The sequence below is a fragment of the Triticum aestivum genome, chromosome 6D, assembly GCF_018294505.1.
Source record: "Triticum aestivum cultivar Chinese Spring chromosome 6D, IWGSC CS RefSeq v2.1, whole genome shotgun sequence".
NCBI lineage: Eukaryota > Viridiplantae > Streptophyta > Magnoliopsida > Poales > Poaceae > Triticum > Triticum aestivum.
In genome coordinates this window covers 142,883,830-142,899,116 of record NC_057811.1, presented here as the reverse complement: position 1 = coordinate 142,899,116, position 15,287 = coordinate 142,883,830, and the positions used below count along the sequence as shown (strand labels likewise).

General features: G+C 47.3%; 1 pseudogene; it reads left to right on the top strand.

Annotated features, from left to right (window-relative positions):
• The first annotated feature begins 9,724 nt into the window (after positions 1–9,724).
• LOC123141359 (protein trichome birefringence-like 19) lies at positions 9,725–12,027 on the top strand (annotated as a pseudogene).
• The last annotated feature ends 3,260 nt before the right edge of the window (positions 12,028–15,287 follow it).

The window sequence follows — 15,287 nt, the reverse complement described above, 5'->3', positions numbered from 1 at the left end:
TTATTGACTGGAGATGAGTCTCGGTCATGTCTACATAGTTCTCGAACCCGTAGGGTCCGCACGCTTAACGTTCGATGACTATATGTATTATGGGTTTTGTGATTTGATGTACCGAAGGTTGTTCGAGTCCCGGATGTGATCACGGACATGATGAGGAGTCTCAAAATGGTCGAGAGATGAAGATTGATATATTGGAAGGTTATGTTTGGACACCGGAAAGGTTTCGGATGAGTTCGGGCATTTTCCGGAGTACCGAGGGGTTACCGGAACCCCCTCGGAGTTAATGGGCCTTAATGGGCCATAGTGGAAGAGTGGAGGAGGCGGCCAGGTGTGGCGCACGCGCCCTAGGCCCAATCCGAATTGGGGTAGGGTTTGGGGGGGCCCTTTCCTTCTCCCCCTCTTCCCTTCCTTTCCCTCCTAGTTGGACTAGGAAAGGGGGGAAACCTACTCCTAGTAGGAGTAGGAATCCCCCCTTGGGGCGCACCCTAGGAGGCCGGCCCTCCCCCTCCTCCACTCCTTTATATACGGGGGAGGGGCACCCCATAGACACACAAGAGTATTTTAGCTGTGTGCGGTGCCCCCCTCCACAGATTTCCACCTCGATCATATTGTCGTAGTGCTTAGGCGAAGCCCTGCGTCGATAACTTCATCATCACCGTCACCACGCCGTCGTGCTGACGAAACTCTCCCTCAGCCTCAGCTGGATCTAGAGTTCGAGGGACGTCACCGAGCTGAACGTGTGCAGATCGCGGAGGTGTCGTGCATTCGGTACTTGATCGGTTGGATCGCGAAGACGTTCGACTACATCAACCGCGTTACTTAACGCTTCCGCTTTCGGTCTACGAGGTTACGTGGACACACTCTCCCCGCTCGTTGCTATGCATCTCCTAGATAGATCTTGCGTGATCGTAGGAAATGTTTTGAAATTCTGCGTTCCCCAACAGTGGCATCCGAGCCAGGTCTATGCGCAGATGTTATATGCACGAATAGAACACAATGAGTTGTGGGCGATAATAGTCATACTTCTTACCAGCATGTCATACTTTGATTCGGTGGTATTGTTGGATGAAGCGGCCCAGACCGACATTACAAGACCGCGTTCATGAGACTGGTTCTACCGCCGTGCTTTGCACACAGGTGGCTAGTGGGTGTCTGTTTCTCCAACTTTAGTTGAATCGAGTGTGACTGCGCCCGGTCCTTGTTGAAGGTTAAAACAGCACACTTGACGAAAAATCGTTGTGGTTTTGATGCGTAGGTAAGAACGGTTCTTGCTAAGCCCGTAGCAGCCACGTAAAACTTGCAACAACAAAGTAGAGGACGTCTAACTTGTTTTTGCAGGGCTTGCTGTGATGTGATATGGTCAAGACATGATGATATATAAATTGTTGTATGAGATGACCATGTTTTGTAAAAGTTATCGTCAATTGGCAGGAGCCTTATGGTTGTCGCTTTATTGTATGAAATGCAAACGCCATGTAATTGCTTTACTTTATCACTAAGCGGTAGCGATAGTCGTAGAAGCAATAGTTGGCGAGATGACAATGATGCTTCGATGGAGATCAAGGTGTCAAGCCGGTGACGATGGTGATCATGACGGTGCTTTGGAGATGGAGATCAAAGGCACAAGATGATGATGGCCATATCATATCACTTATATTGATTGCATGTGATGTTTATCCTTTATGCATCTTATTTTGCTTAGTACGGCGGTAGCATTATAAGATGATCTCTCACTAAAATTACAAGGTATAAGTGTTCTCCCTGAGTATGCACCGTTGCGACAGTTCTTCGTGCTGAGACACCACGTGATGATCGGGGGTGATAAGCTCTACGTTCACATACAACAGGTGCAAGCCAGTTTTACACACGCAGAATACTCGGGTTAAACTTGACGAGCCTAGCATATGCAGATATGGCCTCGAAACACTGAGACCGAAAGGTCGAGCGTGAATCATATAGTAGATATGATCAACATAGTGATGTTCACCATTGAAAACTTCTCCATCTCACGTGATGATCGGACATGGTTTAGTTGATATGGATCACGTGATCATTTAGATGACCAGAGGGATGTCTATCTAAGTGGGAGTTCTTAAGTAATATGATTAATTGAACTTTAATTTATCATGAACTTAGTCCTGATAGTATTTGCATAACTATGTTGTAGATCAATAGCTCGCGATGTAGCTCCTCGTTTATTTTTTGATATGTTCCTAGAGAAAAATAAAGTTGAAAGATGTTAGTAGCAATGATGCGGATTGGATCCGTGATCTGAGGATTATCCGCATTGCTGCACAGAAGAATTATGTCCTTGATGCACCGCTAGGTGACAGACTGATTGCAGGAGCAGATGCAGACATTATGAAACGTTTGGCAAGCTTAATATGATGACTACTTGATAGTTTAGTGCACCATGCTTTACGGCTTATAATTGGGGCTTCAAAGACGTTTTGAACGCCACGGAGCATATGAGATGTTCCAAGAGTTGAAATTAGTATTTCAGACTCATGCCCATGTCGAGAGGTGTGAGACCTTTGACAAGTACTTTACCTACAAGATGGAGGAGAATAGCTCAGCTAGTGAGCATGTGCTCAGAATGTCTGAGCACTACAATCACTTGAATCAAGTGGGAGTTAATCTTCCAGATAAGATAGTGATTGACAGAGTTCTCTAGTCACTATCACCAAGTTACTAGAACTTCGTGATGAACTATAATATGCAAGGGATAACGGAAACGATTCCCAAGATCTTCGCGATGCTGAAATCGGCAAAGGTAGAAATCAAGAAAAAGCATCAAGTGTTGATGGTTGATAAGACCACCAGTTTCAAGTAAAAGGACAAGGGAAAGAAAGGGGACTTCAAGAAGAATTGCAAGCAAGTTGCCACTCCCATGAAGAAGCCCAAGGCTAGACCCAAGCCTGAAACTGAGTGCTTCTACTGCAAAGGAAATGGTCACTGGAAGCGGAACTTCCCCTAGATACTTGGCGGATAAGAAGGATGGCAAAGTGAACAAAGGTATATTTGATATACATGTTATTGATGTGTACTTTACTAGTGTTTATAGCAACCCCTCGGTATTTGATACTAGTTCAGTTGCTAAGATTAGTAACTCGAAACGGGAGTTGCAGAATGAACAGAGACTAGTTAAGGGTGAAGTGAAGATGTGTGTTGGAAGTGGTTCCAAGATTGATATGATCATCATTGCAAACTCCCTATACTTTCGGGATTAGTGTTGAACCTAAATAATGTTATTTGGTGTTTGCGTTGAGCATGAATATGATTTGATCATGTTTATTGCAATACGATTATTCATTTTAAGTCAGAAAATAATTGTTGTTCTGTTTACATGAATAAAACTTTCGATGGTCATACACCCAATGAAAGTTAATAATGATAGTGCAACTTATTTGTGGCACTGCAATTTAGGTCATATTGGGGTAAAGCGCATGAAGAAACTCCATGCTGATGAGATTTTGGAATCACTTGATCATGAATCATTTGATGCTTGCGAACCATGCCTCATGGGCAAGATGACTAAAACTCCGTTCTCCGGAACAATGGAACGAGCTACTGACTTATTGGAAATAATACATAACGATGTATGCGGTCCGATGAGTGTTAAGGCTCGCGGCGGGTATCGTTATTTTTTGACCTTCACAGATGATTTGAGCAGATATGGGTATATCTACTTAATGAAACACAAGTCTGAAACAGTTGAAAAGTTCAAAGTTTTTCAGAGTGAAGTAGAGAATCATCATAACAAGAAAATAAAGTTTCTACGATCTGATCGTGGAGGTGAATATTTGAGTTACAAGTTTGGCCTTCATTTAAAACAATGTGGAATAGTTTCACAACTCACGCCACCTCGAACACCACAGCGTAATGGTGTGTCCAAACGTCTTAACTGTACTTTATTACATAATGGCACGATCTATGGTGTCTCTTACTGATTTACCACTATCTTTTTTGGGTTATGCATTAGAGATAGCTGCATTCACGTTAAATAGGGCACCATCTAAATCCGTTGAGACGACACCGTATGAACTATGGTTTGGCAAGAAACCAAAGCTGTCGTTTCTCAAAGTTTGGGGTTGCGATACTTATGTGAAAAGTTTCAAACTGATAAACTCGAACCCAAATCAGAGAAGTGCGTCTTCATAGGATACCCAAAAGAAACTGTTGGGTACACCTTCTATCACAGATCTGAAGGCAAGATATTTGTTGTTAAGAATGGATCCTTTCTAGAGAAGGAGTTTCTCTTGAAAGAAGTGAGTGGGAGGAAAGTAGAACTTGATGAGGTAATTGTACCTCTCCCGAATTGGAAAGTAGTTCATCACAGAAATCAGTTCCAGTGATTTCTACACCAATAGTGAGGAAGCTAATGATGATGATCATGACACTTCAGATCAAGTTACTACCGAACCTCGTAGGTCAACCTGAGCACGTTCCGCACCAGAGTGGTACGGTAATCCTGTTCTGGAAGTCATGTTACTAGATCATGACAAACCTACGAACTATGAGGAAGCAATGATGAGCCCAGATTCCGTGAAATGGCTTGAGGCCATGAAATCTGAGATAGGATCCATGTATGAGAACAAAGTGTGGACTTTGGTTGACTTGCCCAATGATCGGCAAGCCATAGAGAATAAATGGATCTTCAAGAGGAAGATGGACGCTGATAGTAGTGTTACTATCTACAAAGCTCGAATTGTCGAAAAGGTTCTCGACAAGTTCAAGGTGTTGAATTCGATGAGATCTTCTCACTCGTATCGATGCTTAAGTCTGTTCGAATCATGTTAGCGATTGCCATATTTTATCTGGCAAATGGATGTCAAAATAATATTCCTTAATGGTTTTCTTAAAGAAAAGTTGTATATGATTCAACCAGAAGGTTTTGTCGATCCTAAAGGTGCTAACAAAATGCGCAAGCTCCAGCGATACATCTATGGACTGGTGCAAGCATCTCGGAGTTGGAATATACGCTTTGATGAGTTGATTAAAGCATATAGTTTTAGACAGACTTGCGGTGAAGCCTGTATTTACAAGAAAGTGAGTGGGAGCACTATAACATTTCTGATAAGTATATGTGAATGACATATTGTTGATCGGAAATGATGTAGAATTTTCTGGAAAGCATAAAAGAGTGTTTGAAAGGATTTTTCAAAGAAAGACCTCAGTGAAGCTACTTACATATTGGGCATCAAGATCTATAAAGATAGATCAAGACGCTTGATAAGACTTTTGGTGAGTACATACCTTGATAAGATTTTGAAGGAGTTCAAAATGGATCAGTCAAAGAAGGAGTTCTTGCCTGAGTTGCAAGGTATGAAGTTGAGTAAGACTCAAAACCCGACCACGGCAGAAAATAAAAAGAGAATGAAATTCATTCCCTATGCCTCAGTCATAGGTTCTATAAAGTATGCTATGTTGTGTACCAGACCTATTGTGTACCTCACCATGACGTTGGCAAGAGGGTAGTGATCTAGGAGTGGATCACTGGACAGTGGTCAAATTTATCCTTAGTGGAATAAGGATATGTTTCTCGGTTATGGAGGTGACAAAAAGTTCGTCGTAAAGGGTTATGTCGATGCAAGCTTTGACACTGATCCAGATGACTCTAAGTCTCAATCTGGATACATATTGAAAGTGGGAGCAATTAGCTAGAGTAGCTCCGTGCAGAGCATTGTAGACATAGAAATTTGCAAAATACATATGGATCTGAATGTGGCAGACCCGTTGAGTAAACTTCTCTCACAAGCAAAACATGATCACACCTCAGTACTCTTTGGGTGTTAATCACATTGCGATGTGAACTAGATTATTGACTCTAGTAAACCTTTGGGTCTTAGTCACATGGCGATGTGAACTAATCACATAAATATGTGAACTATTGGTGTTAAATCACATGACGATGTGAACTAGATTATTGACTCTAGTGCAAGTGGGAGACTGAAGGAAATATGCCCTAGAGACAATAATAAAGTTATTATTTATTTCCTTATTTCATGATAAATGTTTATTATCCATGCTAGAATGTATTAAACGGAAACTTAGTACATGTGTGAATACATAGACAAAACAAAGTGTCCCTAGTATGCCTCTACTAGACTAGCTTATTAATCAAAGATTGTTAAGTTTCCTGACCATAGACATGTGTTGTCATTTGATGAACGGGGTCACTTCATTAGGAGAATGATGTGATGGACAAGACACATTCGTTAGCTTAGCATTATGATCGTTACAGTTTCATTGCTACTGCTTTCTTCATGACTTATACATGTTCCTCAAACTATGAGATTATGCAACTCCCGAATACCGGAGGAACACCTTGTGTGCTATCAAACGTCACAACGTAACTAGGTGATTATAAAGATGCTCTACAGGTGTCTCCGAAGGTGTTTGTTGGGTTGGCATAGATCAAGATTAGGATTTGCCACTCCGTGTGCCGGAGAGGTATCTCTGGGACCTCTCGGTAATGCACATCACTATAAGCCTTGCAAGTAATGTGACTAATGAGTTAGTTGCGGGATGATGCATTACGGAACGAGTAAAGAGACTTGCCGGTAACGAGATTGAACTAGGTATGATGATACCGATGATCAAATCTCGGGCAAGTAACATACCGATGACAAAGGGAACAACGTATGTTGTTGTGCGGTTTGACCGATAAAGATCTTCGTAGAATATGTAGGAACCAATATGAGCATCCAGGTTCCGCTATTGGTTATTGACCGGAGATGAGTCTCGGTCATGTCTACATAGTTCTCGAACCCGTAGGGTCCGCACGCTTAACGTTCGATGACTATATGTATTATGAGTTTTGTGATTTGATGTACCGAAGGTTGTTAGGTGTCCCAGATGTGATCACGGACATGACGAGGAGTCTCGAAATGGTTGAGACATGAAGATTGATATATTGGAAGGTTATGTTTGGACACCGGAAAGGTTTTGGATGAGTTCGGGCATTTTCCGGAGTACCGGGGGTTACCGGAACCCTCGGGGAGTTAATGGGCCTTAATGGGCCGTAGTGGAAGAAAGGAGGAGGCGGCCAGGTGTGGCGCGCGCGCCCCCGTAGGCCCAATCCGAATTGGGGTAGGGTTTGGGGGGGCTTTCCTTCTCCCCCTCTTCCCTTCCTTTCCCTCCTAGGTGGACTAGGAAAGGGGGGAAACCTACTCCTATAGGAGTAGGTTTCCCCCCTTGGGGCGCACCCTAGGAGGCCGACCCCCCTCCTCCACTCCTTTATATAAGGGGGAGGGGGCACCCCATAGACACGCAAGTTGATTTTAGCCATGTGCGGTGCCCCCCTCCACAGATTTCCACCTCAGTCATATTGTCGTAGTGCTTAGGCGAAGCCCTGCGTGGTAAGTTCATCATCACCGTCACCACGCCCTCGTGCTGACGAAACTCTCCCTCGGCCTCAGCTGGATCTAGAGTTCGAGGGACGTCACCGAGCTGAACATGTGCAGATCGTGGAGGTGCCGTGCGTTCGGTACTTGATCGGTTGGATCGCGAAGACGTTTGACTACATCAACCGCGTTACTTAACGCTTCCGCTTTCGGTCTACAAGGGTACGTGGACACACTCTTCCCGCTCATTGATACGCATCTCCTAGATAGATCTTGTGTGATCGTAGGATTTTTTTTGAAATTCTGTGTTCCCCAACAGTAAGAAGTGTTCTTTTTGCACTCATGACGAGACAATCAGACACCTCTTTTTCCAATGCAAGTTTGCACGTTCTACATGATCAGTCATCCAAATAGCGTCAAATTTGTATCCGCCCACAAGTGTTGCTAATATTTTTGGTCATTGGTTGGACGGTATTACAAATAGGTTCAAAACGCTAATAAGGGTGGGAGCGTATGCCTTAATTTGGTCGCTTTGGCTATGTAGAAATGATTTGTTTTTTAATGACAAAAATGCTTCTCCTCTACAGGTTATTTTCCGGTGTACGCACTCGCTACGTACGTGGTCTATGCTACAACGGCCGGAGTACCAACCGCTGTTCATGGCGGTGTGTATGCGATTGGAGCAGGTGGCTACGGAGGTTTTTTCCCAACATGGGTGGCAGCATAACCTACGGATCGATCCACCACCCTCTTCGACATAGGCATAGTGTCGGTCTAAAGGACTCTGCTATTGCCGATTTGTCGATTTTTATTTCATGAATTTTTGTCAGACTTCTGGATTTGGCTGTGTGCATCTTAGTTATGCAGAGGCCGGGTGTTACTCATAATGCTTTGTATCCACTTGATGCTACATTTTGAGATAATAAAGTCGCCCTTTATCGGAAAAAAATCCCTTGCAATTTTTGCCTTTTCCACCGTTCATGGATTTTTTTTTGCTTATTTAGACTATTTTACATTTACTTTACATAATTTTAATCCACTTTTTTTGTCTATTGACATATATAGCACAGAAAACTATACATTTTTAATCCATATTTTACTTGCCACCATGATACAGATGCAAATTGCATGAACTTTTCTGTTTAGTTCCTTCTTTCACACAAAAAATACCTTTTTGACCATGGCAATTTTTTCTTATAAGGATGATGGCATTTTTTGTTCTGAACCATTGGGAGGTTTTTTGTAGTAGCTTGTTTGTCACTCTATCTATCATGACAAATTCATCTTTTAATTTTTAAAGCATGGTAAATCTGGGCTTTATTAGTCACTTCCAAAACTTGGGGTTTTGTTTACTGTAAAAACTGGGCTAAACTGGGTTCTTTTATTTAATATATACAAACTGGGCCAAACCGGGCATGTATGGGAGCTGCAGGGGATGTTCGCGTTGGGAGGCTTCTCGCGCCGAACAAGCTCGTTCGGTAGATGTCCCCCTAGTAGCGAACGATTCGTTCTATCCGGGGCTCTCCCATACCGAACGTCAGGCAGATATCAGCGTCCTTTATTTATCTTCTCTCTAGTACCAACACGTAAAATATGACTACGCTTAATAGTTTCAACTCCTGCCATAATGCTCTGCCATGTATACGAGGATTTGTTCTTTAGGTTGGCCTTAAGTAAATCACGCTCCGAGAAGTATTTAGCTCTTAGAACAGTAGCACAAAGGGAATCGGGATTATCAATAAACCGTCATGTCTGCTTAGCAAGGAGGGCAAGATTAAAACAATAGATATCACTTGGTAGTTGAGAATGGATGCCCCCTTCCTCTTAATTTCTCAATCACGGTTGGGAATCGGAGAAATGCAGCTGGTAGTTGGGAACCTGGGATGCCCCCTTCCTCTTTCTCGGTCACAACTGTTTTTACTCCTTTCAATCCTTGAAAAGTCAAAGCACGGATCCTCGGAAGAATCAAGGCACTCTCGTGGTTGAAAAGTCAGAGCTCTTTTTCCCCTTTGCATGAACGCAAGATTCCTACGTACCCGTGGTCTGTGATCGAGTGCACCTTTACCATTAGGACAGTTTTTCTGGTTGACAAAAAGAGTTTAGCATGTGCCTGTATATATAGAAAGCTTATCCGTGGTAGATCGAACGTTGGATACAGACGAGACTGCTGTTTCCGGTCCAAACCATAACCAAGCAAAAAACCCACGGAAAGCTAGCGGTACACTGACTGCAGCAAATCATCAGCTGACGTCGATTTTTCCTTTCCGGATAGCGACCTGCTTACGATCTGTTTTGAAATGCTAGCAATACCAAGTTTGGGCTCTTTGATTCCGCGGCGATCCTACTCGGTTTCAGAACATGCAGATTTTTGTGGCCACCTGAATTTGACTTGCTTGTGACGTGCTCCGTCAGAATGCTATAACCACCAGAATTCAGAAAGAAGGCACGGGTGACGTGCCCAGGAGAATGCTTTGTCAGAGAGAGTCTTAAACTATGGAACGAGGCAAATGCATGCAGTCTACCCGTGGTCCGTGGCCAAAGGAGAAACGGCTTACTCGGGCTTTGACCCCCGCCGGCGGCCGCCAAGAGAACGAGTAATTACGCTATCTAGCTCAAGAACACGGCACGCGCTGCGTGCGCGGCGCGCATTCTTCTTCTTCTTCTTCTTCTTCTTCTTCTTCTTCTTCTTCTTCTTCTTCTTCTTCTTCTTCTTCTTCTTCTTCTTCTTCTTCTTCTTCTTCTTCTTCCTCAACTCCTGATCTCCATCGCGTCCGCCTACGCCTCTCGACCATGAAGCCCCACAAGAGCAACCCCTTCTCGCGCAAGATCTCCGTTGCTGTTGCCACGCCGATCCTCCTCCTGCTAGCCCTCGCCGTCGTCTCGCTCTACGATTTCAACTTCGCCGACAGTTACTACCAGTACATACGCCGCGCCTCCTCCGCTTCATCGTCGGCGCCGTCGTTTCCGGCGACCACCTCCGCGTCTCCCACGATCCCGGCGGCAACCTTACCATCGTCATCGTCGTCGGCGTCTCCGCCCAACTCCTCCTCGTCATCTTCGGCGTCCCCGACCAACTCCTCGCCCACTGGCGCCTGCGACCTGACGCGGGGCCAGTGGGTGCCGGACGACGAGCCGCCGTACTACACCAACCTGACGTGCCCGTTCATCGACGACCTCCAGAACTGCATGAAGTTCGGCAAGCCGGGCGGTCTCGACATCATGCGCTGGCGGTGGAAGCCTGACGGCTGCGACCTTCCCCGCTTCGACGCCGGGCGGTTCTTGGAGGCCATGAGGGGCAAGTCCATGGCCTTCGTCGGGGATTCGCTCGCCAGAACCACGTCAAGTCTCTGCTCTGCATCCTGTCCCAGGTACGTACACGCCACATCTCTCGGCAAGTCGATGGCACGGGAATAGCATGTCCGCGAATCATGCATGGCACGCCGATCGTCCACTTCTATAGCTGCTAGCTGCTGATGCAACTGGCGTTTGAACATGTTGCAGGTGCCAGAGCCGGTGGAGCTCGTCACCACGACGGAGACGGACGTGACGGGGAGGGCCGTCCGGCGAGACTTCCACTACGGCAGCCACGGGTTCAACGTCTCGCTCTTCTGGTCGCCCTTCCTGGTCAAGGCCAACCTCTCGAACGCGGCGTTCGGCCTGGGCCTGTGGGACGTGCACCTCGACACGCCGGACGCCCGGTGGGCGGCGCACATCGCCGACTTCGACTACATCGTCCTGTCCGGCACCAACTGGTTCTTCCGCCCCTCGGTGTACTACGAGGGTGGCCGGGCCGTCGGGCGCAACGGCGGCGCCAGCGGCGCCCACAACGCGACCGAGACGCCCGTCTCCGGCGCGGTGCGCGCCGCGTTCCGCACGGCGCTCGGCGCCATCGCGGCCCGCGAGGGGTTCCGCGGCAAGGCCGTGGTCCGGACGGTCACGCCCGCGCACTTCGAGAACGGGGAGTGGAACACCGGCGGCGACTGCGTGCGCACGCGGCCGCTCCGCCGCGGCGAGCGCGCCCGCGACGCCGTCGTGGCCGAGTTCCGCGCCGCGCAGGTGGGAAACGGAAACCATGCATGCAGCGCCATACGCATGCCCCTCTCTCTTTCTCGACGCGGCAACAAGAAAATTGGTTGCAAACGCGGAGACGTGACGCGAGTGGCTGGTGACGCGGTCCGCTGATGGTTCGTCTTTGGGCTGTGCGTGCGCAGGTTGACGCGCTGAGGGAGACCGAGGCGGCATGGCGGCGGAACCGGAGCGGCGCGGAGCTGCGGCTGCTGGACATCACGGGGGCGATGGAGCTGCGTCCGGACGGGCACCCGAGCCGGTACGGGCACCCGCCGGGCGGGAGCGTGGAGGGGAGCTTCGTGGTGGACTGCCTGCACTGGTGCTTGCCGGGGCCGATCGACCTGTGGAGCGAGCTGCTGTTCCACATGCTGGCGGCTCATCCACGGCGTGCTGACATTGAGTGAGTTCTGCAAATGCATCGAAGCCAGACTTGTGTAAATTGATCTTCTTCTTTTTTTTGCCGCATTAATGCGGAGCAAAGTGAATTCACTGTCTGTCTGTGTGTGTCTGTAGCAGCAGGGTTTCTGTAAGAGAAACTGAGAAAAATGGTGTGCAAGGCACGCTCTGAGCTCCAACGTTCAAAGGCAACACGCAAACTCTTCCATTCCACGTCTCCTAAGCAAAGACAACATGTCACGTGCTGACAATGCTGAATGCTGAACATGTCTGATTCAGATATACTTCCCCTGTGTCCAATTAGGAGAGATCCAACTCCCCCTTCATACAAGGGGAGGTGGACTGTTCCTTGATCATTAAAAAATAGGAAAAGCAAACGCCCACGCACATCGTCCACACGCCTCCATCACCACTCATTTTGCCATGTATGAATATGAACAGATGACATCAGCAGAAATCTTTTTGGTTTTCGGCTTAAAAATGTTTTATCTCATAATTAAAAAATTGAATTAAAAATCCGTTTTCATCATTAAATCCGTCTCGACGAGATCTTCAAAACTAGACCCCATGTTGATATGTTTGGACGAATTTTTTTTCCCCAAAAGTTGCCATGATGTTTACACTGTAATTGCCATAGTGCTTAAACTAAAGTTGCCATGTGGCAATTTTAGTTTGTAGAGCCTGGCAATTTTAGTTTTTTTTTATGATGGCAATTCCAGTACTTTGTGTGACGTCCCCGATTCAATCGTACACTAATCATGCACGCAAACGTGTACGATCAAGATCAGGGACTCACGGGAAGATATCACAACACAACTCTAAAACATAAATAAGTCATACAAGCATCATAATACAAGCCAGGGGACTCGAGGGCTCGAATACAAGTGCTCGATCATAGACGAGTCAGCGGAAGCAACAATATCTGAGTACAGACATAAGTTAAACAAGTTTGCCTTAAGAAGGCTAGCACAAACTGGGATACAGATCGAAAGAGGCGCATGCCTCCTGCCTGGGATCCTCCTAACTACTCCTGGTCGTCGTCAGCGGCCTGCACGTAGTAGTAGGCACCTCCGGTGTAGTAGGAGTCGTCGTCGACGGTGGCGTCTGGCTCCTGGGCTCCAGCATCTGGTTGCGACAACTAGGTAGAAGGGAAAGGGGGAAAAGAGGGAGAAAAGCAACCGTGAGTACTCATCCAAAGTACTCGCAAGCAAGGAGCTACACTACATATGCATGGGTATATGTGTAAAGGGCCATATCGGTGGACTGAACTGCAGAATGCCAGAATAAGAGGGGGGTAGCTAATCCTGTCGAAGACTACGCTTCTGGCCACCTCCATCTTGCAGCATGTAGAAAAGGGTAGATGGCAAGTTCACCAAGTAGCATCGCATAGCATAATCCTACCCGGCGATCCCCTCCTCGTCGCCCTGTTAGAGAGCGATCACCGGGTTATATCTGGCACTTGGAAGGGTGTGTTTTATTAAGTATCCGGTTCTAGTTGTCATAAGGTCAAGGTACAACTCCGGGTCGTCCTTTTACCGAGGGACAAGGCTATTCGAATAGATAAACTTTCCTGCAGGGTTGCACCACATAACCCAACACGCTTGATCCCATTTGGCCGGACACACTTTCCTGGGTCATGCCCGGCCTCGGAAGATCAACACGTCGCAGCCCCACCTAGGCTCAACAGAGAGGTCAGCACGCCGGTCTAAATCCTATGCGCGCAGGGGTCTGGGCCCATCGCCCATTGCACACCTGCACGTTGCGAGGGCGGCCGGAAGCAGACCTAGCCTAGCAGGCGTTCCAGTCCAATCCGACGCGCGCCGCTCCGTTGCTGACGTCAAAAAGAGCTTCGGCTGATACCACGACGCCGAGTGCCCATAACTGTTCCCTCGTAGTTGGTTAGTGCGTATAGACCAAATGGCCAGACTCAGATCAAATACCAAGATCTCGTTAAGCGTGTTAAGTATCTGCGAACGCCGACCAGGGCCAGGCCCACCTCTCTCCTAGGTGGTCTCAACCTGCCCTGTCGCTCCGCCACAAAGTAACAGTCGGGGGCCGTCAGGAACCCAGGCCCACCTTTACCGGGATGAAGCCACCTGTCCTTTCAGCCCCCTCATCAGAATCACTTGCGGGTACTCAACGAGCTGACCCGACTTTAGTCACCACATGTGTCATGTATATAAAGTATATAGTATATACCCGTGATCACCTCCCGAAGTGATCACGGCCCAGTAGTATAGCATGGCAGACGGACAAGAGTGTAGGGCCACTGATGGAACACTAGAATCCTATACTAAGCAGTAGGATAGCAGGTAAGGGTAACAACTGTAGCAACAATGATAGGCTATGCAGCAGAATAGGATTAACCGAAAGCAGTAACATGCTACACTACTCTAATGCAAGCAGTAGAGAGAAGGAATAGGCGATATCTGGTGATCAAAGGGGGGGCTTGCCTGGTTGCTCTGGCAAGAAGGGTTCGTCGTCGATGTAGTCGATCACAGGGGTACCGGCATCGGTCTCAGGGTCTACCGGAAAGAAGTAACGAAGGGGGAACACAATAAATAAGAGAGCAATCAAAGCATCACAAAACATAACATGACAAACGCGGTGCTAGATGTGCCCAATCGCGGTAGCAGGCGATACCGGCGAAGGGGGGAAACATCCGGAAAAGTATTCCCGGTGTTTCGCGTTTTTGGACAGATGAACCGGAGGGGGAAAGTTGCATGTTCGATATGTTAGGGATGTGTGGCAGACGAACGGGCTACGTATTCGGATTCGTCTCGTCATTCTGAGCAACTTTCATGTATAAAGTTTTTTCATCCGAGTTACGGATTATTTTATATGAATTTTATAAGTTTAAATGATTTTCTAAATTTCCAGGATTTATTTTAGTTCAAAAATAAAGGAGAAATTGCTAAATGTACCTAGCCCTGTGTACACAGCAGTTTACACAGGGGCTGACATGTGGGCCAGGGGGGCCCAGTTGACCAGTCAATGTTTGACTGGTCTACACAACAGTTTACACAGGGGCTGACATGTGGGCCAGGGGGGCCCAGTTGACCAGTCAATGTTTGACTGGTCAACAGGGGGTGGGGCCCCCGTGTCATTGACAGATTAGGCTAAACAGGGTTTAATTAAGTTAACTAGTGATTAGGTTATACTAATTATGATTAATTAAGTTAATTAATTAATTAATATTTCTATTATTGTTATTATATTTTTAATTCTTTTTTTTATTAAAAACGTTCTGGGCAGTGGGCCCCATTTGGCAGTGGCCCAGAGGCCTATGCGGGTTTGGTCCAGCGGGTGCGGGCGCACCGGAGCGAGCACTCGCCCGCAGGGCGGGACGAGGCCGCCAGGGCACCGACTGCGGGGCACGCCGGCGCGGCCAGCCGGGGACACGGCGGGCGAAGGCGAGGGGTGGCGCCGGTGCGGCCATTGGCGCGCGGGCGGCGCGGTGGCGCGGCCACGGGAGGA